The sequence below is a fragment of the Dermacentor variabilis genome, chromosome 2 (assembly GCF_050947875.1).
Source record: "Dermacentor variabilis isolate Ectoservices chromosome 2, ASM5094787v1, whole genome shotgun sequence".
In the NCBI taxonomy this organism is placed as follows: Eukaryota; Metazoa; Arthropoda; class Arachnida; order Ixodida; family Ixodidae; genus Dermacentor; species Dermacentor variabilis.
The window spans coordinates 91,739,352-91,761,453 of record NC_134569.1 but is presented as its reverse complement, the minus strand read 5'-3'; the positions used below and the strand labels follow the sequence as shown (position 1 = coordinate 91,761,453).

Below are 22,102 nucleotides of genomic sequence, written 5' to 3'. Positions count from 1 at the left end.
CATTTTATATGCACTCATGACGCGGCGCCACCTCCTCCTCATTGGCTGCGACGTGACGTGTGCAATGACGCGCGCACTAGGCCACGCCTTCAGTCAGCCAGAACCGTGGAGCCGCCGTGGCGTTGGGGAAGCGTGCTCGTCTCACACCCCGGAGAGTCTCGCGCCCGGGCTCGAAGTCATTGTCACTTTGTTTACAGGAGCCTCCCTGACAAATATGACGTTAATCCGAGCATTTATGACCGTGTTTTTACTCTTTGCGCCATCGGCCAATTTTTGTACCATCGCTCGGTCACGCTGCCGCCAGATTTTCGCGTAATAGGAGATATATATCAAGAATGAAACGAAACAAGGACAGGGTGGAGCTGCAGAACAGCTTCGAAAAAAGAAAAAAAAAGCTCGGAGTCGGGATCGTTATGCGTGGTCACGTTCGCGACGATAGCACAGCGCTAATCCGATTAGTGCTTCGCGGACAGGGGAGCCGCACCGCTTAGTAACTGTAATGACCCGAGCTCCTCGGCGCGCGTTCATCGCGTGCGCGACTCTAGAAATCTGCCGCTTCGGGGCGGCTTTCTTCAGAGTCAACGCGCATTCATTTCGCATGCTAAGCAGGCCCGCGCTCCCTCGACGGGAGGAGTCGTCGGACAAACCAGACATAAGGCAGCGGCCGGCCCGTCTTTGTCGGTTGCAAATTTCGAGCGCCGAGCGAGCGGACTACGCGGGAATTTGCATAACAAAAGAAGGCAATGAACCGCAGTGGAGAAACGGCATCTGCGCACTCTCACTTAAGCATGCGTATGTAGTTGCGTGTTCTCATCAGGCTGGAGCGCGAGAGCTAAATCAGTAACGAAAGATAAAGAGATATCAGTGCCGTGCTGAACATCATCGATGGAAAATCGCCCTTGATTATCTGATGATTCTACTTGATGGCCATGTAAGGCGACCGCGAGGCATATAGTATGCGCATATAAGCAGGCTATTCGAACTATGAACTCTTGTTCGCAGAGATTCGTTTAGGCTGAAAAAAAAAAGCAGATACAGTAATCTAAGATTCATTTGTACGCGAAAATGCCCGGCACCCGCAATGACCTTAGAATATAAACATATATTTAACTTTTCCTTTGGTCGTTCCATTCGTGCGCGATCCAACACGGACAGGGCTGAAGGCAAACATGAGGTTTTGTATGAGCAGAGTCTAAACAATGAAATGGACGACATGCATTCCTTATATAAAGCCAGCAATGGCAATGAAGTGTCATTGTTCACCATTCGGCAGTATTGTCATTTTATCTCACTGGCAGTTCAAGAGAAATTTAGTGAGCTAATAAAGTATACCAACAGACGCACTCCCAATGTGAGTGCCACGCGTCGCGTTGCTGCAGGCAATTTTGGTACAGATTTCGAAACATTTAAAAGGGGAACTCTGCATTGACGCCAGCGCGAGAAGGTAACAATATATGTTATCACTAAAATCACGGACGAAAAAAAAAAACGAGTCGGCTGTAGCGGTGACAGACGGCGTATGGTGGCCCAAATCCAACCGTCCAACGTGCTGGCGGCGATGCACTCGTTTGTCACGGCAGTATGCCGACGACATTACGGGAAAGTTCCCTCCACAGTCGCCAAACGGCGCCAGCGTACGATGGGGTGCGACAGTCCCGGAGCGGAGATTCTAGCGCACACAACGTGCACGCGTTCTTGCGTTCCGTAAAGTCAGCGGACTTGCCCGCGCACCTTCAAATTGTCAACCCACAACGGACCTGCGGTGACGCCTCTGCAGCCTGTGCCGATAGCCTGCTGCATGCTTCTCTCCCTACTTGTTATCTTGTTTTCATGATATTAGCGTAGCTCAGGATGCATGAATGAATGAAAACAGGAAAGAGGAAGAATAAACAGAAGAGGGGGAGGGGTGACCGAAAAAGAAAACACGGAGAAAAATTTCATATCGTGGAATACCAACTTGCCTAATCCATCATCCTTGTGTCCTCATTTTACATCCTTCTCTCGAGTTCAAGGACACGCAGGCTGCACCGACTACCCCTGAAGTGCAGTTGAGTGAACCGTTGCGAAAGGGAAATCGTATGCGCGGCACAGACGCGCGCGGCGCACTGTTCGACGGCAGCGCCGCCACCCGGCGGGTCGCTCTTACGAATTCTGCGTGCTTCCCTTCCCGTCTCATGGAAACTCAGCGGGACGGCGATTCGTTGCAATCAGCAGTCTGATATACACGGCCTGATTTGCCGGTTGCCAAGCTATCAAACATGGTGCAAAACTTTAATTAACGCGTTTCGATTTAAAGAAATAGATTAGGACCTCAATAAATTTGTTTACTACTGCTATGGGGTTTTACGAGCCAAACCACGATCTGATCATGAAGCACGCCCTAGTTGGGGGAGGGGGGGGGGGAGTGCGGAGGCACTCCGGAAATTTGGACCACCTCAGATTCTTTAACGTGCACCTAAATTCAAGTACACGGGTATTTTCGCATTTCACCGACATCGAAATTCGGCCGGCGTGGCCGGGATTCGATCCCGCGACCTCGTGCTCAGCAGCTCAACACCATACAGCCGCTAAGCAACCATGGCGTGTGCCACGTTTCGATTTTACTAATGAACAGCGCACGTACACGACAGCTGCGTCCATGTAGGTTGTTTACACGACTTCGCTACCGGTCTATGCGCACTGCAAACACTAAGTTTTGAATTGCCCCCCCCCCCCCCCCCATCTTCCCAACTATTTAGGTACTCATTAACGTTGAGACAAAAGAGCACCTGTGACCGGCAATAAACCTTGGTCGACAACGAGGACTACGTAGCGCACCTTGCGCCTCTGCTGGCACAGAACATCCTATAGGAGTCGCCAATAGAGCACGGGTCGGACGATCACTTGGACCAGTAAAAGGACCGGAGAGAAGAGTATAGCGTAAGCCGAGAAGATGTCACACAAATCCTTAGCAGCTTTACGTTCCCTCTGCGACGTCGGTAGAAGAAATAGCAAGTGTTCCGTTGGGAACCAAACACCACTGCCAGGCAAAGGCATCGGTAAAAAAAAAAAAGAGACGCCCAAAGTAGTGAGGCCTAGTATAAGCCCCTTAAGGTCCACTGTCCACCCACGAAATCCCCGTGTTTCTCATTACCCGCGCTTTGCCAGCTGAGCCCAACTGCTTCCAGGAAGCATAGCCAATTGGCAACGGAGCTGCGCGTAACAACTCGAATGAATCTGGAACAGAAGAACGGCTCGATGGAAACCTACAGCTGTGCGCCGTGTTCATCGTGTGGGCAGAGGGCGGGCGAGCGACGTGGTACGTACGACGTTCACGCGCGAGCCGAGTTATCTCCAAGCGCAAGCACATCACGTAGCCGCGACCATATCACAACGGCCACCCCAACAGAGAAGTTTACGTTTAAAGCTAACAGCACATAATGTTAACAGCCGCTCCGGTTTTGACGTGTAGGCTGCTTATCGCCAGGCCCACGAACGTAACATCGAATGTACGTTAAGAGCTCAGCAAATCCACAACTACAGTTGTCACACCTGTATATCTAAACGCGCAAATGTGCGCATTTCGATTGTGCTCGCCCACCAAGGTGATATATATATAGACGGATGGGAAAAGAAACCCGCCACTCGTACTCCAAGAGTCTAACAATCGATGCCGCCATTCCTCGCGGACTTATGTGCCTGGCGTACGTAGTTCGAGAAGACTATAACACAGCGTTTCTGCAGTGCTCTTCTTCGTCTAGTTGGGTGCAGTTCCGCAGCCTCCACAACAGCGCACGAATGCCGCAGTTCACATGCGACGCAGAGGCCGGCAAGGCGTTCCATCTCTGGCAGCAGCAGTTGGGCACACAACACGAACACGGGGGGAGCAGTCAAGCAGACTAACGCCCGCTTGAAATTGAGTGCACGCTGGTACGGCGAGAAAAGGAATGGCCGCCGGCGCGGACCCGTAGCCCCTGGCAGCGAATCGTCGGCAGGCTATAGCTCGCAAACCAGCGAGAAGCAATTATATGTGGTCAGCTCCCTCGAGGGCTCGTCTTTTACAGAGCACGGCGACAAGAAAGGGATCCCGAGACTCTGCAGCGGCTGCGAAGAAGCAAAGCCGGTAGTGGGTGGGCGAGAGAGTTTTTGTTTGTTTGTTTTCTTAGTGCCCACATTTCTGGTGGTTCCCTAACACTCCACAACAGAGGAAATGGGTGCCGGAAACTGGAACAAGGATATTAGAGAAGCGTATATGCACGGGCGTATCAGTGGCGCAAGAGCAGCACAATGAAAAACGCTTCCAAGGAGAACGTTCCGCGCTCTCAAAATTAGGCCAACCCCTTTGAGGCGCGGGCGCAGAGGAGGACATATTGCGCCTGGTGTTTGAGCAAACGCTTACGAACACTTTAAAAAAATGTTTTTTTTTTTAAAGATTGCCTGAGGCAGATAGCACGATTGTAGTCCATACGCTGGTCTACTCGAAGTGGACACTACTTGAAGTGCATTACTAAACGAAATGCATAACCGACTAATTAAAAAAAAATCACTAAGTAAGTTTTTAACTGATTACCTTGTGGCACATGTATATTTAAATGTACAAATTCCAGCCGGGGAGATCGCAATGCGGATCGGGTCCACTTGGAACGAATTCTCAGGATGACACCAGTTTCGAGATATTCATTCCCGAACTTTGCGAGGGAATGCATTGGCGTTCCAGTTACTTTTGTGCTTCAATGCATAGAACGACGTTTTGTTAAGAAAGCGGAACGACAGTGCATTTCTGCCGCAAGTTTGACGGCGCATATCTCGTAAATGGTGCCATCCACACAATTCTTCTTCAAGTGAATATACCTAGCACTTTCACCCGCTAGAATTTGTAAATTGCAATGTGTGCCATGCGGTAATTAGCTAAAACTTAATTAGCGGATTTTTATTGGTTAGTCGATTACTCATTTCAATTTTTTGTCCAAGTAATGTCAGCCTCCTCGAGCAGACCAGACGATGGTCTAGAATTGTGCTATCTGGCTACAGGCAATTTAACAAGAATGGAATTGTTCGTTGAAACACCGGGTATATAGTGCGCTCAGGAGTATGCACACGCCACAGCTGCCACAGGTATAGCGTCGCAGCATGACGTCTATATGTCGCAGCGAAAATAGCGCCGTAGCTGGGGTGCCTCGATGTCAGCGCCGGCTCTCTTAGCCGTGGCATATGCTCGCAGCGGCCTCTGGCGAGGCGGACGAACGTACTGTTTACTTTCTCATTTCAATGGCTGGGTATGGATCGGGCTGCATGTAGCAAGACGACGCCGAAGCACACGCAGACGGTTTTCGATGTAAGTAATCATATCAGATTACTGGATATTGAAGCGAGTGTGCAACTTCCGCAGATGCAGTATAAGACCGTGCGAGTGCAAAGAGCCTCCACACGAAAGGCTTCCGCCCATTCGTCCCGTGTGTGGGTATATGTTATTTTTTACTACTTCCTTTCCTTCGTTTTCTTTTTTTGCGCAATATACTTCCCTATGACGAGCGCAGAGCCGCCATGGTGGCTCAGTGAGCACGGCGTTCTGCTACAGAGCACAAGGTCGAGGGTTCTATTCCCGCCCGCGACGGTTACATTCCGGTGGTGGCGGAACGCAAAGATGGCGCACGTTAAGAACCCCGGATGGCCCAACCTGATTCGGAGCTCCATTATGGCGTCCCTCTAACCTAATAAGTTTAATGACATTGACCTCCAAAAATTAGATGTTTAGGAGGAGCGCAGCTAATCGACATGTATACCGTTAAATCACGTATACATTATACCGAGCCAAGTAGAATATGAGGGGCAATTTAGAAGTACCGAAAAAAAAATATACGATGAAGGTTTAGGCGCACAATACGGTAACTAAAGAAAACCTTGATATATATTTTTTTTCATGTAACCCCTCCCCCTTCCAGAACAAACAAACAAACAAACAAACAAAGTCCCTAACGCATTTCGTTCAGGAATGAGTTGGTTTTCGCTCTTCAGAGTGCACAGGGCGTCTGCGGCTCATAGGTGCGCAGGGCCCTTGCATGGGATTGCGGGCCATGCGGCCATCGCAAGCACACAAGAGTCCTCCCGACGGCGCTATTCTTGGCGCGCGCGCGGGGGGTAGCCAGAACAAGCCAATGGTCGGCCACGCTGCATTGCGCAACAGATCATCTCCGGCGTGCGCGTATAGGGTATCATCGCGCGAGGGGCACTCGTCAAGGCTCGACGACGCTTCGATCGAGCAGCTTGGCGGCATGCACGGTATGGGTTTCCGTTCCTCCTTGCGGTCGCGCGTCGCGTTGCGCAGCCTTCACGTGAAGTCGCCCTCAGAAGGCAACGGTAGCTATACTCTCTGGGATCTACGGCCACTGACACTGTTTTCTGTGTTATTATTATTATAGGGATAGCAGTTATATGGACACTCCAGGTGAATTTTTGGCGCCGCCGTCGCCGTGATGTTCCGCATAAAGGCCAAGGACGATAATACCGCGGCCGCGCGTCGTACGCTGTATGTGCGAGTGAAAGCACTTGATGGAAGCCGACGATCGGGCTCAATCTGGCGTGCGCGAAGAAAGCGGAGAGCAAACGCGCCGTGCTCCGTCTCGCGAAAGGTCGTATAGCGGTATGGGAGGGAGGGAGGGAGAGAGGGGGTATGGGCATATTGCGCCGGCAGCAATTGCGCATTTCGCGACCGGGCGCAAGGGGAACTGACGATAGCGATGCAATCTCGCGCGACATATTTGGTAGAAAGCGGTGAGGCAGAGCGGGAGGGAGAGGGGGCGGCTTCGACTCCGCCAAGTGTGTACTTTGCAGGGTCGCGCGCGCCGCATCTTGAAAAGGATCTGCAAGAGGCTTATGCTTTGAGCGCCGTGTGTTCTCGCCGCCCTAGCGTTGATAGACCGCACAAAGGTCACTTCGCTCGCTGCTGCTGCCGCGCTAGCTCGCACCAGCGTTCTGGCAGCGAGTGTCCACGCTCATCCAGTGCGATGTGTTCATGTTTGCTTGTTTGTTTGTTAATTCAGGAGCGAATGTTTCCAAGTTTATACGGCCGATAAAACTACTATCCTTACATCGTATGGCTGTCTACTAATTTGCTATCGCAATCGATGATTCGTCTTTCGGGCGAAACTGCTACTTTTCTTTACTTTTCTTTTTATATACCTGCATCCTCACCTTCGCGGCTTCACGCGGCGCTAACAGAGATCGCTTATTTTAGGTATTGAATCATCCGTGTATGTACTTTCTCATGTGTACGTGAACGTGTCAGTTTTAAGTGCGCTGCTTCTGTATTATGGCTCACCAACTAGCCCATCAGTATCTATTAAGCTTATTTTAGGCCTAAAAGGAGGCGAGGGAGGACAGAACGAGCCTTCTGTTAACGACAGAGGAGTAATTATACTCTGTCCGCCCCCTTACGTGCAGCACAGCGAAACTTATCGGCTCGCGTCAGCCAATCAGAAAAGATAACCCAGAAGAAGGAGCTCCTCCAGTTCCCCCCTCTGATCGCCGATCCGCGCGACACGGAGTCAAGGGATGCTTCGCGCGAGGACCAGCGGCACGCAATGGGCGAGCCTGTACACCGGAGACACGCAGCCGGCTTTCGATCTTTACTACCTATTTTGCAAAAGGATGGATAGGTGGGCTAGTTGGTAACACATATTAATAAACGCATATTTACTAACGCATATTATGCTACCTATATAATTCGCTACACTGCACGAAGCTTCCGATCCTGCGACACCAAACTTGGTCACGTCAAACACTTTACGGGCGCGATTACGTCAGCGTCCAATACACGAACGCTATGCGGGCGCGCGGACGTGCCGCGCAAGCAGCGATTATATAGGTTCACTCGCGCGGTGATTCGGTACGCAGGTGTGCGCGCGCGACCGTTGGACGAACACGACACGGAACGCGTGGCCCGCGCCAAGCCCGTATATATATACATGGTTGAGGGAGACCGCAGCCTTCCACGTCGCCGCGCGCGCAGGTATCCGGTGTCGTCGTCTGCGTGGTTTTGCCACGAGCGACACAAGAGCAGCCATGCACGCTAGCTGCTCCCTCAGCAACAGCAACATTGCATTCGCCGCCTGGGCAAGCCACAGACGGGATCCCCCTGTGACGCCGACGTCACCGAATGGCGCAGACTGTTTGGCTATAGCAGCGTCTTGCGTCACATTAGACAACAGCTCGGCGAGAATGCCTATATCGCAGCAGCACATATGCGCAGTAGATGAAGTGTGGATACGCTTCTATAATGCCTCGCTGGCCATGCGCCGAACCCCATTAAATGTTCCTGTGACTGTTCATGACTTACGATGGTATAACTGCGTTTGCTTCAACGAACCGACCTACGCTACGCTGGTAATGACGGACTTGCGTATATATAGGTCATCTGAGAACACATAAATTGATCAACGGTGCAGACTATGGAAGTTTGGCGGTGCAAGGCCGGAAGACGCACGTTATAATTATCGCGGTGCACAGAAGTTCTTAATGCTTCGATGGCTATGTGTTAACATCAACCTCGCATCTAAAGAATCAGGCGACGATGTGGAGGAAAGACAAAGAAAGAACTTGGGGCAGCTTGCTATATGCCAAGCCCTTTTAAAGGGGTTGCCCATGTCCACCAATCCATCTGTGCATGCATTACACGCAGTTCCAAAGCCTCCAGTCCTACACGCAGCCCGCGAGAATTTGCGAAGGACAACGCTCGCGGCGAGATTTCGCAACGGTATAAAGTTCCACGAAAGCTGCTTAAGAAAGAAAGAAAGAAAGAAAGAAAGAGAAAGACCACGGGCGTCCGGGGGGTCTTTCATTGCCTATACACAGAACACACTACCGGCTCGCCTATTATCGAGTGTCCGTTGATCCCTAGCGGGAACTTGCATTTCTCGGTGAAGTAATTCAGCCTTGTGTATCGAGCACATTTAAGGTGCCCGCAGACCAGGAGAGACGTGGGTTCAGTTGTTGGAATAGGGTGAGCTCCGAAAGTGCGCATGCCGGTTATCCCTGAGCTTGCATGCGACAAACGAAGGGACGTCGATCACGACACGGAGCCACCACCCACCAGAGAGCTGTGTCAAACAGCATCTTTTATAGGAAAACTTAAGGACAATAAGCAGGCACTGCCGCTTCACGCGGAGACAGCCACACACCTTATTGAAGCCCCATCGATTCGGAGGCAACAAAGCGGACGTGTAACAGAAATGGAAAGCGCCGCGGGTTGCCCATTGCGCATATAGACGGGAAAAAAAAACGAAAGTGCCCTCCCGGCAGTCACTGTGGCCCACGCATCATCGCTACGAAGAATCGAAGCTTATATATAGCTACAGCTTCTTGAGACAACACCTTGAAGTGCCCGCGTCGACGAAACTTTCGCGAACTTGGCAATGTGGCACTCTGCCCGCGCTGCGCAGTGCGCCGCATATCGGTTCTACAGAGCCCACGTGGCGATAATCTAATCCGTATGAGTGTCCCTTCCAATGAAAAAAGAGAAAAAGAATGGAAGCTTTCCAGCGTCTCAAGAGAGTTTCGATGATTACGAAAGTGTATTTGTACATTAGAAATACCTTCTTTTTCTTTCCCCCAACATTCAGCTGAGACAAGGATTCGAAAGACCGCTGAAGAAGCGCGCGCTCTCTGGGGTGTATGATATATATATATATATATATATATATATATATATATATATATATATATATATATATATATATATATATATATATATATATATATATATATATATATATATATATATATATATCATCATCATCATCAGCCTGGTTACGCCCACTGCAGGGCAAAGGCCTCTCCCATACTTCTCCAACAACCCCGGTCATGTGCTAATTGTGGCCATGCCGTCCCTGCAAACTTCTTAATCTCATCCGCCCACCTAACTTTCTGCCGCCCCCTGCTACGCTTCCCTTCCCTTGGGATCCAGTCCGTAACCCTTAATGACCATCGGTTATCTTCCCTCCTCATTACATGTCCTGCCCATGCCCATTTCTTTTTCTTGATTTCAACTAAGATGTCATTAACTCGCGTTTGTTCCCTCACCCAATCTGCTCTTTTCTTATCCCTTAACGTTACACCTATCATTCTTCTTTCCATAGCTCGTTGTGTCGTCCTCAATTTGAGCAGAACCCTTTTCGTAAGCCTCCAGGTTTCTGCCCCGTAGGTGAGTACTGGTAATACACAGCTATTATATACTTTTCTCTTGAGGGATAACGGCAACCTGCTGTTCATGATTTGGGAATGCCTGCCAAACGCACTCCAGCCCATTCTTATTCTTCTGATTATTTCCGTCTCATGATCCGGATCCGCCGTCACTACCTGCCCTAAGTAGATGTATTCCCTTACGACTTCCAGTGCCTCGCTGCCTATTGTAAATTGCTGTTCTCTCCCGAGACTGTTAAGCATTACTTTAGTTTTCTGCATATTAATTTTTAGACCCACTCTTCTGCTTTGCCTCTCCAGGTCAGTGAGCATGCATTGCAATTGGTCCCCTGAGTTACTAAGCAAGGCAATATCATCAGCGAATCGCAAGTTACTAAGGTATTCTCCATTAACTTTTATCCCCAATTCTTCCCAATCCAGGTCTCTGAATACCTCCTGTAAACACGCTGTGAATAGCATTGGAGATATCGTATCTCCCTGCCTGACGCCTTTCTTTATTGGGATTTTGTTGCTTGCTTTATGCAGGACTACAGTGGCTGTGGAGCCGCTATAGATATCTTCCAGTATTTTTACATATGGCTCATCTACACCCTGATTCCGTAAAGCCTCCATGACTGCTGAGGTTTCGACTGAATCAAACGCTTTCTCGTAATCAATGAAAGCTATATATAACGGTTGCTTATATTCTGCACATTTCTCTATCACTTGATTGATAGTGTGAATATGGTCTATTGTTGAGTAGCCTTTACGGAATCCTGCCTGGTCCTTCGGTTGACAGAAGTCTAAGGTGTTCCTGATTCTATTTGCAATTACCTTAGTAAATACTTTGTAGGCAACAGACAGTAAGCTGATCGGTCTATAATTTTTCAAGTCTTTGGCGTCCCCTTTCTTATGGATTAGGATTATGTTAGCGTTCTTCCAAGATTCCGGTACGCTCGAGGTCATGAGGCATTGCGTATACAGGGTGGCCAGTTTCTCTAGAACAATCTGTCCACCATCCTTCAACAAATCTGCTGTTACCTGATCCTCCCCAGCTGCCTTCCCCCTTTGCATATCTCCTAAGGCTTTCTTTACTTCTTCCGGCGTTACCTTCGGGATTTCGAATTCCTCTAGACTATTTTCTCTTCCATTATCGTCGTGGGTGCCACTGGTACTGTATAAATCTCTATAGAACTCCTCAGCCACTTCAACTATCTCATCCATATTAGTAATGATATTGCCGGCTTTGTCTCTTAACGCATACATCTGATTCTTGCCAATTCCTAGTTTCTTCTTCACTGTTTTTAGGCTTCCTCCGTTCCTGAGAGCATGTTCAATTCTATCCATATTATACTTCCTTATGTCAGCTGTCTTACGCTTGTTGATTAACTTCGAAAGTTCTGCCAGTTCTATTCTAGCTGTAGGGTTAGATGCTTTCATACATTGGCGTTTCTTGATCAGATCTTTCGTCTCCTGGGATAGTTTGCTGGTATCCTGCCTAACGGAGTTACCACCGACTTCCATTGCACACTCCTTAATGATGCCCACAAGATTGTCGTTCATTGCTTCAACACTAAGGTCCTCTTCCTGAGTTAAAGCTGAATACCTGTTCTGTAGCTTGATCTGGAATTCCTCTATTTTTCCTCTTACCGCTAACTCATTGATCGGCTTCTTATGTACCAGTTTCTTTCGTTCCCTCCTCAGGTCTAACCTAATTCGAGTTCTTACCATCCTGTGGTCACTGCAGCGCACCTTGCCGAGCACGTCCACATCTTGTATGATGCCAGGGTTAGCGCAGAGTATGAAGTCTATTTCATTTCTAGTCTCGCCGTTCGGGCTCCTCCACGTCCACTTTCGGCTATCCCGCTTGCGGAAGAAGGTATTCATTATCCTCATATTATTCTGTTCCGCAAACTCTACTAATAACTCTCCCCTGCTATTCCTAGTGCCTATGCCATATTCCCCCACTGCCTTGTCTCCAGCCTGCTTCTTGCCTACCTTGGCATTAAAGTCGCCCATTAGTATTGTGTATTTTGTTTTCACTCTACCCACCGCCGATTCCACGTCTTCATAGAAGCTTTCGACTTCCTGGTCATCATGACTGGATGTAGGGGCGTAGACTTGTACAATCTTCATTTTGTACCTCTTATTAAGTTTCACAACAAGACCTGCCACCCTCTCGTTAATGCTATAGAATTCCTGTATGTTACCAGCTATATTCTTATTAACCAGGAATCCGACTCCTAGTTCTCTTCTATCCGCTAAGCCCCGGTAGCACAGGACGTGCCCGCTATTTAGCACTGTATATGCTTCATTTGGCCTCCTAACTTCACTGAGCCCTATTATATCCCATTTACTGCCCTCTAATTCCTGCAATAGCACTGCTAGACTCGCCTCACTAGATAAAGTTCTAGCGTTAAACGTTGCCAGGTTCATATTCCAATGGCGGCCTGTCCGGCAACCTCCTATATATATATATATATATATATATATATATATATATATATATATATATATATATATATATATATATATATATATATATATATATATATATATATATATATATCCCCACATACGGCAGCGAAAGAAAGACTTGTGGAGAAAGTGAATGTTCCAAGTATACCTGCACATAACGCTTACGAAATACAGACGCCGCGATTTGCTGCAACTCAATACACTTCAGGCTCTCGATATTCGCAAATGCGGGCGGGCGGGCATCCGTTTTCTCCGTATAGCGCACACTTACAGGCTTGCTTCGAATTGAGAGCACGCGGATCTCGTTCGCGCGTGCAGACGCGCTGTTCTTCACGCCAATAATTGCAACGACGGGGCTACGTGCACTTACAAACGTACAACGCGAAGAAAGAAGGACAGTGCGATGACTCGAATTCTGAGGAATCGATAATGCGTACGATGTGCGGACGACATGCTCGCGGCGGGAGCTTTTCTTTTTTCCTCTTCTTTTGCTATTTTTTTTAATGGCGAACGCGATCAGACGCGTGGTTGGTGTCGTCCATATAAAGAGTTCTTCCGTTCGATCCTCACTTACGAAGCATATACGTCTCGTATCGCGCGCAGGTACCCAAGGCCTCCGGAGAACCGCGGCGTGCGCATTGCACCAGCGATTGAAGCTTGCGCAACTTTCGTAATCATATTCCGCTGCGAAGAGTAGCGGTGTAGCTGTTGCGAAAAATAAAAGGAAAAGCAAGGAAAAAGAAGTTAGAAAGAAATTAAAAATAACTTTGAACACTGCGCTTCCGCTGCATACTTTTCAAGCTTCGATATTAAACTTATACAACAGCGTATATACGAGTGCGCGCTGGCGTGTGTGTGTGTGTGTGTGTGTGTGTGTGTGTGTGTGTGTGTGTGTGTGTGTGTGTGTGTGTGTGTGTGTGTGTGTGTGTGTGTGTGTGTGTGTGTGTGTGTGTGTGTGTGTGTGTGTGTGTGTGTGTGTGTGTGTACACACACACAAAGAACCGCTTATAAAAACCTACAGGAGATTGCAAAAACATGCGTGCGACGTTGCCAGGCAAACATCGCTCTCCAGCTATATATATGTGAGCGCATATGGAGATTATATATATATATATATATACAGACACACCTGCGCCGCGTTGTTTCCGTGTCAGCCTCGAAAGGGATTCCGCGCGTTTAGGAGGAGGAGGAGGAGGAGGAGGAGGAGGAGGAGGAATAACGGTGCGCACGCGAGGCGCCCCACTGCCAGCCCACGCCTCTCTTCTTTTGGTTGTCCGAGGATTAAGCGGATGCGACACGAACAGGGAGTCCCGACTGCTTTTGACCAGTGAGCCTTGGGTTATGAATTCGTTCCGAGGCCAGAGACGGAAATGAGGATCCCTTCGAATTATCTTTCGCAGGGTCTGTGCCTTCCACACAGGAATGCGTGCAGCGCCACGGAAAAAAATTCGTTATTGAATCAAACCGATTTCATTGTCGACCGTACATTTCATTCTTGCCTTATTGCCTCATTTATAATTGTATATACGTTCTTTTTATTGAATGACTCAACTGAATCGATTTGGACTTTACTCGCTTTTATTTATTCACCAACATTATAGGTTTCTAAGCTTATTACTTTAACACATATGTAAAATCTGCCCGACTCTTGGCCAATGCCCGTGAGTGGGTATGAGCGCCAAAGACATCATCATCAGCATCATCATCATCATCATCATCATCATCATCATCTGCTCTCGCTGCCGCTCGGAGGTGCACGCAAGCAGCTCCGCGCAGGCTACACACAGCAAATATTTTGCTTAACTAAAATTTGCGCTTAATTAGTTTTTCGTTTAGACCTGGCTTATAGAATCGTGAAAGAGAATGCATCGATCTATAGTATATACAAAGTGCACACAGTGGATGACACAAACAGCTCACCTACGCTGGAAACATCTTTTTTTTTTTTTGTCTCGTTGACTAACTTCCGCGGCGCTGCCAATAAACGCGGTGTGCTTAACTGTTAACCCGTACATTCTGCTACGCTAGAGCACGATCCGCGCGTGTGTTTGTGAGAGGCCTATAGTGACTCGCCAATATATGGCCGCGGGGACTGTGTTCTGGGCGGCATCGTGTGCAATGCAAGAATTCTGCTTTAACAATCCAAAATGGCGCTGCATCTTTCATTAGCACCTTTCTTTACTAAATGCACGTATAAAAGCTCATTTACCACGGCTGCTCTCGCCCTTCCTTCATCAGAACGTGCGTGCTTTTTGCGAGCCATGATGCTCCGTGTCGGCCAATGTATAGTTATCGAGGCGAAGCATACCTATAGACCATTTCATCGGGCGAGGAGGATAGGGCGCGCGGAGAGCCTGCCCTGCTCTCTGGCTTGGGCGATCCGGCGCGGCGCTGGTTGAAAGTATTGCTGTCGCGTGCTGCGGAACGATTTCGAGATGTTTTTGATCTTACTTTGTGAAATTTACGCCAAGTTCGTTCATATAAGGTCGTCAGGGAAGCCTTTCGGTGCATCAGTAACTATACTGTAGGCAGAAATGTCTTGGGGGCGCAAAAATGTGACGCGCATAATCAGCCGCGGTGTACGCGCATTGTCAGTCGCGGTGCGTGTATATGGTGCTTACTATACTGCTTATATCGATTTTAATTCAACAAAGAAAACCGGCGTCTCTGTATAACCAGCATTAAATGGTAAATCAGCTCAATGTCTGGTCGATTGGCGTAGGGAGTAAAACATAAGACATAAGAGCGCATGCTCGTGCACGGCCAACCTAAGGCAACCACGAAACATCTGGGCGGCAGGCGCTATCAAATATTTGCGATGCACTGGCATCGTTCTCACGCATTTCAAGTCTAGTATGCTTGAAATTACCATATGTCTACGCTAGCCTTGCTGCATGAGACCCATGGCGCTGCTCAACACAGCGATCACTGCGGTTGGTGGGCCAGCACGATACATATATAAGCTGTGTGCTTCGGCATTGCTTTTATGGCCTGTATACAGCCATAATATATGAGAGGGTTCGCATAAAAAGAATGCGATGGCTATTTTAGTGCGCAAAATTTCCGTAATACTTGTGAGTGCGTCGTAGAGAACTGAACGAACACAACCGAACAAAAAAAATATCGGTTATCATCCAAGCAAGAGAAAACGGGCTAACGCCGCACAACGTTTATAAATATATAACCGCTCATGCCGTATGCTTGAACCATGCGCTATATAGAACAAAGATATCTGTAATCCAGCACCTACTACTGCTTAGGACGTTCGCGCAGTTCGTAAACGGTCGCTTTGCTGGACAAGCTTAATTCAGACTGTAAGGTATGCTGCTATTACTAGCCAAAACTATTTTATTCATGGGTGGAAACCTCATCCATCCAACCAAGTAGTCACTCAATGTAACCTGCAGCTAACAGCTTGAACGCTTGTCAAAGTATAACAGCACAGCTCCTATCGTAGCAGAACGGTACCCACGCTATTACGATCGTCGCGTATTTTTCATGGCTCCTAAACCGCAGCTTAGAAATAGAGGATAATACTGCAATAAGGTCACATTAGTGATTGGAACATTCGGAAATACACAATTGATCTCCGAGGCTGATTATAGGCTCAAATATGCGCGCACACATCGCGCTGCGTGTTCCGTCCACCTCAACGCCAGCAGAAATTCCGGCCATGGCGCCTTAAACCACTTCAGCAAGTCTCACAGAACCGTTTACCATGTAGAAAGCGCACGCCTTACTAAACAGACCGCACGACCGCGAAAACAAGCGCCAAAACCTGCCGCCGAGTGTATACCTGCCATGCAAAAGACCGCTTTCACCCAAGCCAGTATGGCGCTGCTCATAGGCGGCGCCACTGCGTTCACAATATGGCGGCGCCTACGAAAAAACGGTCTATAGAAGAATGAAAACGAAGGAAAATACAAAGAAGAAACAGAAAGAAACGAAAATCTTATTTCTCAACGGCACTTGCGTCGATTTTGATTAATCTTCTCAACAGCGCTACTCCCCGCAAACTTCGCGAGACATGCAAGATCATCGCTCTTCAGTATCCCTCCGGCCTTCCGAATGGATTCTTTTTTTTTTTTCTGACAGTCGATCTTGCCTGACGGGGAAGATAGTTACGGACCGCTGCACGCTAAGTCGTCTCATTCCCCGAACAAAAAAAAAAAAAAAAAATGCTAATCACGCGAGTACAAGCGTGCAGCGTCTGCCAAGACAAGCACTCACCATGGCAACGAGCGATGCATACGTGCTCTCCCAGTGAAGCAACGCTGTCGTAAGCACAGTACGCGACTCCGCTCCGAGACTCAGCATCCGTCGCCGAAATATGAAGCCCCGCTTTTAGCCTAATCGGTGCACGTGCGCAGCGCCAATAATGCGTGCTAAATATATGCTTTGAACTGCATACAGCAGCTAGAATGCGCGAGCTACAGAGCCGCGCGGCACGAAGTGAAAAGTTACGTAAATAAGATATTGGGCGCAAGCGCGCAGAAGGGATGCGCTCATGTGGTATACGCTCGCGCGCGCGGTTGCGAGGCTTGCACAATAACAGTGCGCATCTAATCCAGCAAAGCCAGAAAAAAACTGCCTCCCTCCCTCCCCCCCCCCCGCCATCTCCCAATTCTTTCCCGAGACCAGCTTACTTTTAAATCATTTCTACCTGGCGTGACTCGAAAGCCCCGCTGCGAGGTTATCACGACCTATGTATACTATATATACCTGGACGCCATCGCAGTTTCGACAGCTCCACGGGCAACTGTGTCGAAATTCGGTCGCAAGGTTCAACAAGTGGGGTTGCTAACCGCTATATGGCTGTTGCTGCCACCAATGCACGCGCTCGCTGGATAATGCCAGGCCCGAACCTTTTCTGTACTCTTTCTCTCTCTCTCTCTCCTTACACCGCACCTCTTACCCAATGTCGTGGAATCGGGGATAAACAGCGCCCATGGCGAAGCACGCCCACTGCAAGCCGCAGGCGGTTTTGCCTCGCGGGAGACTCGAATCGATTGAACTGCCGCGGGAGTGGCTGTGTTCCCCCGCAAGAACACCCCCAATGCCGTAAAGAGCTCCTTTCTCGGGGAACAAAGGGAAGTTGCGTAATCATCGCGCGGCGAGGGAATCGGTTCGACCCCCGTGCCTTCTGTTCTACATGAAACTTTCAATAAGGCCAGCGCTGTGGCGAAACTGTTCATCAACGTAAGTACGGTGAACCGCGTGTGAGCGTGCGAACCCACAGGCATTGCTCGTCCCCTTGCTTTTCTCTATTGCGGTCACGCCTGTGCGGCCTTTCGTGAACGAATGAGTGAATGCCCGCTCTATCGACGATGACGATTGGCTCTGACGCTGGGTGTTATATACGATAAAGATGCGCGGGAGCGGCGGGGTAAATGTTCAGAAGGTAGCCTACATAAGCCTGAAGGGCACAGACCAGTCAATCTAAATGGAGAGCTACGTAAGGAGCCCCAGCTAACGATAGCCAATCTATTCAACAACAACAACACGATAAGTATGATCGAAACAACACGGTGCAAGATACGATTTTAAGACCTACGGTGCTCGGTGGTCAGGTCGCTGACGACCGAACGCGGCACAGCGTGGCGGAACACGGAGCTGTCGGCCGTCGTTGCGGCCAACAGCTCCCTTCACAAGGCGCAATAATGTCGTCGCCGCGTTGCATCACACGACAATTTGTGCAGTTTACACTGCGGCGACTGTACAGCGGCAAGTCGAGCTCACCGAAAAGCGGCGCGGGAAACGGCGCTGCAGGCCCCAACGCCAGCGACACCTGTTGCTCGAAAAAAAAAAAAAAAAAAAAAAAAGACGTTGGCGGGCAGACGACGATTAACGTAACGGGGACAAAACGGATAATCCCTAATGCCCCCTTTAGGCCGCATCCATCCGGCAGCCACTCAAGCCTGAGAAGGAAAGAATGACAATAGAGAAAGAGAGAGAGAGAGAGAGGGGGGGCTATTTTATTTAGAAAACGCGCTTTTCGGGAGGTTCGTCAGCCTACAGCCGGACTGGCGGAGTGACGCGAGCGCGCGTCTTCCCCAACAGTCCGGCCGTGCCGGCTGGCTCACTGCCGCGGAGGGGGTTGCAAAACTCGCGCCGGCAAAGTCGTTACTAAGCTGTGTACCGCGCCATTATCCAGCAAGAGGAGGGCGCTCCTCCTACAGCCCCAAGTTTCCATAACGGCGACATGAGCGAGTGGCTTCGGATTTCGCAACGAGAACAGCAGCAGCAGCTCGAAAGCGAGACACACTCTATACGTTACGTACGGCACGCAGCGTTCACTAAAAGCGCCCGGTGCTGCGGGCGGCCACTGCGCGAATGTGAAAACCGCTGTTGCGAGAAACCAGAGAAAAAGAAAAACCGCACCCGCGGTCGGTTGCCTCGCCGCGGACGGCCATGGAGACTGCGCAAGCCGAGACAGTAGGGTGGTACCCTACGAGAGAGAGTCCATCGACGCCCCCCTCGAAGACGCATCGCCCCAAGGCCCCCAAGGGAAGCGCGTCTGCTCGAGTGCAGCACTGGCCGCGCACGCAGCAGGCTCGCAGCGCAATACGGCTGTTCGCGCGCATGCGCGCGAGATGAAAAAAAAAAAAAAAAAAAGGCATGGCGAAAGCTTGTTGCGCACGCACGAAGCATGGAAAGCCTGACGACAATAGCCAGCAAACGCTAATCCAAGAGCAAGATGTCTTTTGGTAATAAAAAAAAAAATATGAAAAGGGAGAGAGACCGACAAGGGCGCAGGGGTTGCCGGTATGCAGAGGATGAGGAGGATGCGTGCGTCATGGGCTGGCAATTTCCACGGTGCTCCCACGCACAGGTACGGATCGTAGGTTTGGGTTTAAGGTTATACTCGTGCTCTGTTTCACAATCGTCTGTCGGTGGATTGAAGGTTCCAGTCGCGCCGTGGCGCTATAGACGAATGTTTGAGACTGAGCAAACGACGCCGCGGTGTGACGGGCAGAAAGGATGCGCGTGCGTTTTCGCACGCGAGCGCTTTACTCCCCGATTGGCTGACGCCAGTAGCGTGGCCTCCACTAGCACACGTCATTGCGAAACAAAGTGTAATCGTTGTTTGTAAACCATAGACGGGAGGGCAACAGTTGCAGCTAAGAGTAATAGCGCATACGAGATAAGAAATGAAACGCAAAATACGTGTGTACAAAGTTTCGAGCTCCGTGGATTATCTTAAACATTTAGTCGCGTTCAATCGAACGTTTCACTTAAGTACTCAAGACAAGTGGCGATATGCTGAATACAATTACAAAGTAAAGTGACGTTTTTGAAATGTGACTCCACCGATTAGATGATCGAATTACGTTCGACCAATCGATCCCCGTTTGACAAGGAACCTCTTCTAGAGACACGATATATTATTGCTACAGTTGCGCTTCGCAAAATATATAGGGGTCCACCCGAAACCTCTGGCCCATCGTAGTTTGGGAGCCATAGTTTCTCTTTACGTTCGCCTTATCGCGTCCTTATGTCCCCCCCGCACCCCATCTCTTTTTCCAGGCGACAAACGATACGAACAGCCGAAAGCTTCGATTTAAACATTCGGCACACACCACGGCCAAATCAACAACCAGAATAACCCGACCCGCGAGCGAACCAGCACGAGCTATTTTCTTACGAGCATACGATTTCAACAGCCTACACACAAAACGACGCGGTTACCAAACGAACGCCAGGTAGAAACGTAACCTGCAGCCGCAGCGAAGCTGCGCATCGATCCCATCTGACGTACAAGCAAAAGTGCGTCGGCTTCGTAATACAGGAGAGATGGCAAAGCCTCCGTCGTCTAGGAATACCTCTCAAGTGTAATTGCGCTATCACTTTTTTTTTTCTCGCAAGCGCTATTTCGTCACAGAGCGCGCACGCGCAGCTCGTCGCAGCTCGGGTTGCTACGTAGCGGCGCACAGGACGGCCGATACAAGCCCGAGCAAAGCGAGAACTGCGACTCTGCCCCCCGCGCGCAGGTGTTGCGGCGTAATATTTTTTTTTCCCCGAGCGCTCACGCGTCTGGACAGCCAGCTCGGGAGCAGGTAATCCCCGCGGCACGCCGCCGACTGAAATGCAAGCTCGCGGACTGAGAACCGCGACGCGTTGCGAAAAGCCAGCTGCCGCATGCGGCGCGAAGCGCTCGAGGGTGAGCTGCTCCGTATACGAAAAGTGCACGCGCGACGACGATAGAAGCACACGCGAGAGAAGCACGAGGGGGGGGGGGGGGGAGGTTATCGTCTTGAATTCAGCCTTCCTGCCTCTCCTTTATCGGCGCCGCGATTAGAAATCTTCGGCCGCGCGAAACCTAGCGCGCGCGTGGTCGCCAATTAATCGAACCCTGCGCGCGATGCGTTCGCAGTTAGCAGCAGTCGGTGGCCGAACACGCGTGTATATATATATATATATATATATATATATATATATATATATATATATATATATATATATATATATATATCGAACATCTACTGTGCAGCGTTGTTACGCGCGTAGTATATGTACAATGCTCGCAACAGTTTGCACGGCTGTTCCCAATGAAAAGAAAGAAAAAAAAATCCGGCAACAGGAAAGCGCGCCAAGTCGTCGCTGGAAACGTCGGCTATTTATCGCGAGACCGTGCACGTACACCTATGTCATGCTCGCGATGCTCACACGCTCTGTTTTATAAAGTGATTTACAGTACTGCGAAAGCAAATAGCTTTGCGCACTCTATACACTGTAAGATAAACGAATATAAACTCTCCAATGACAACGGTGGGCATGCACCCACGGACAAGCGAACGCGCAAGAAATACAAGAGGACGAAGAGCGGGGCCGGAGGAGTATCCGAAAGAGACACGGTCGGCGACACCACTTTGGGAGGAGAGGCCCCTTCTCGACGACAGCTGCGCCGTTAAGACGGGTTGGCTCGAGGGAGCCAAGTTTCGCAAAAAAGGAACCGCATGCCGCTGGGTGTTGCGACACTCTTAATTCGCAACCAATTAACGTCAACCAGGGACGACGTCCTCGATGACGGTTCTCGCCGCTCGCAAAGGGCTGTCGAGTCGACGCGGACGCCTGCGCACCTTTCTTTATACATATATTTTTTTATTCTTTAACTTCTGGCACATCACGCCGCACACAGCCGCGGAGACGAGCAAGCATATATATATATATATATATATATATATATATATATATATATATATATATCCCTCTACATATGCAACGGGCGCGAGTCCTCGCGAAGAGCGCCGGAACGAGTCAGCCCTTCGTCGTCGTCTTAAAGTCGTTATTTCGGAGAATCGCGTTGCGATATGCGCGCCGCAAAATCGAAGCAAGACTCGCGGCAATGATTCACCACGCGGCGTCGCGAACAGCGCGTCGGATGTCGCTGTGCACGGCGGCTCCGTATACACGGAGAGGCTCGAACGTTGGGCAACGAGCGCGATTATACGGGCAGTGTTGCGCTGTA

At 49.6% G+C, this 22,102-nt stretch overlaps 1 protein-coding gene across 4 annotated transcripts in view; it reads right to left on the bottom strand.

The window, feature by feature from the left end:
- Positions 1 to 22,102, bottom strand: part of LOC142572297 (growth factor receptor-bound protein 14-like) — a 281,008-nt gene that overhangs the window by 86,817 nt on the left and 172,089 nt on the right. The window lies entirely within an intron of this gene.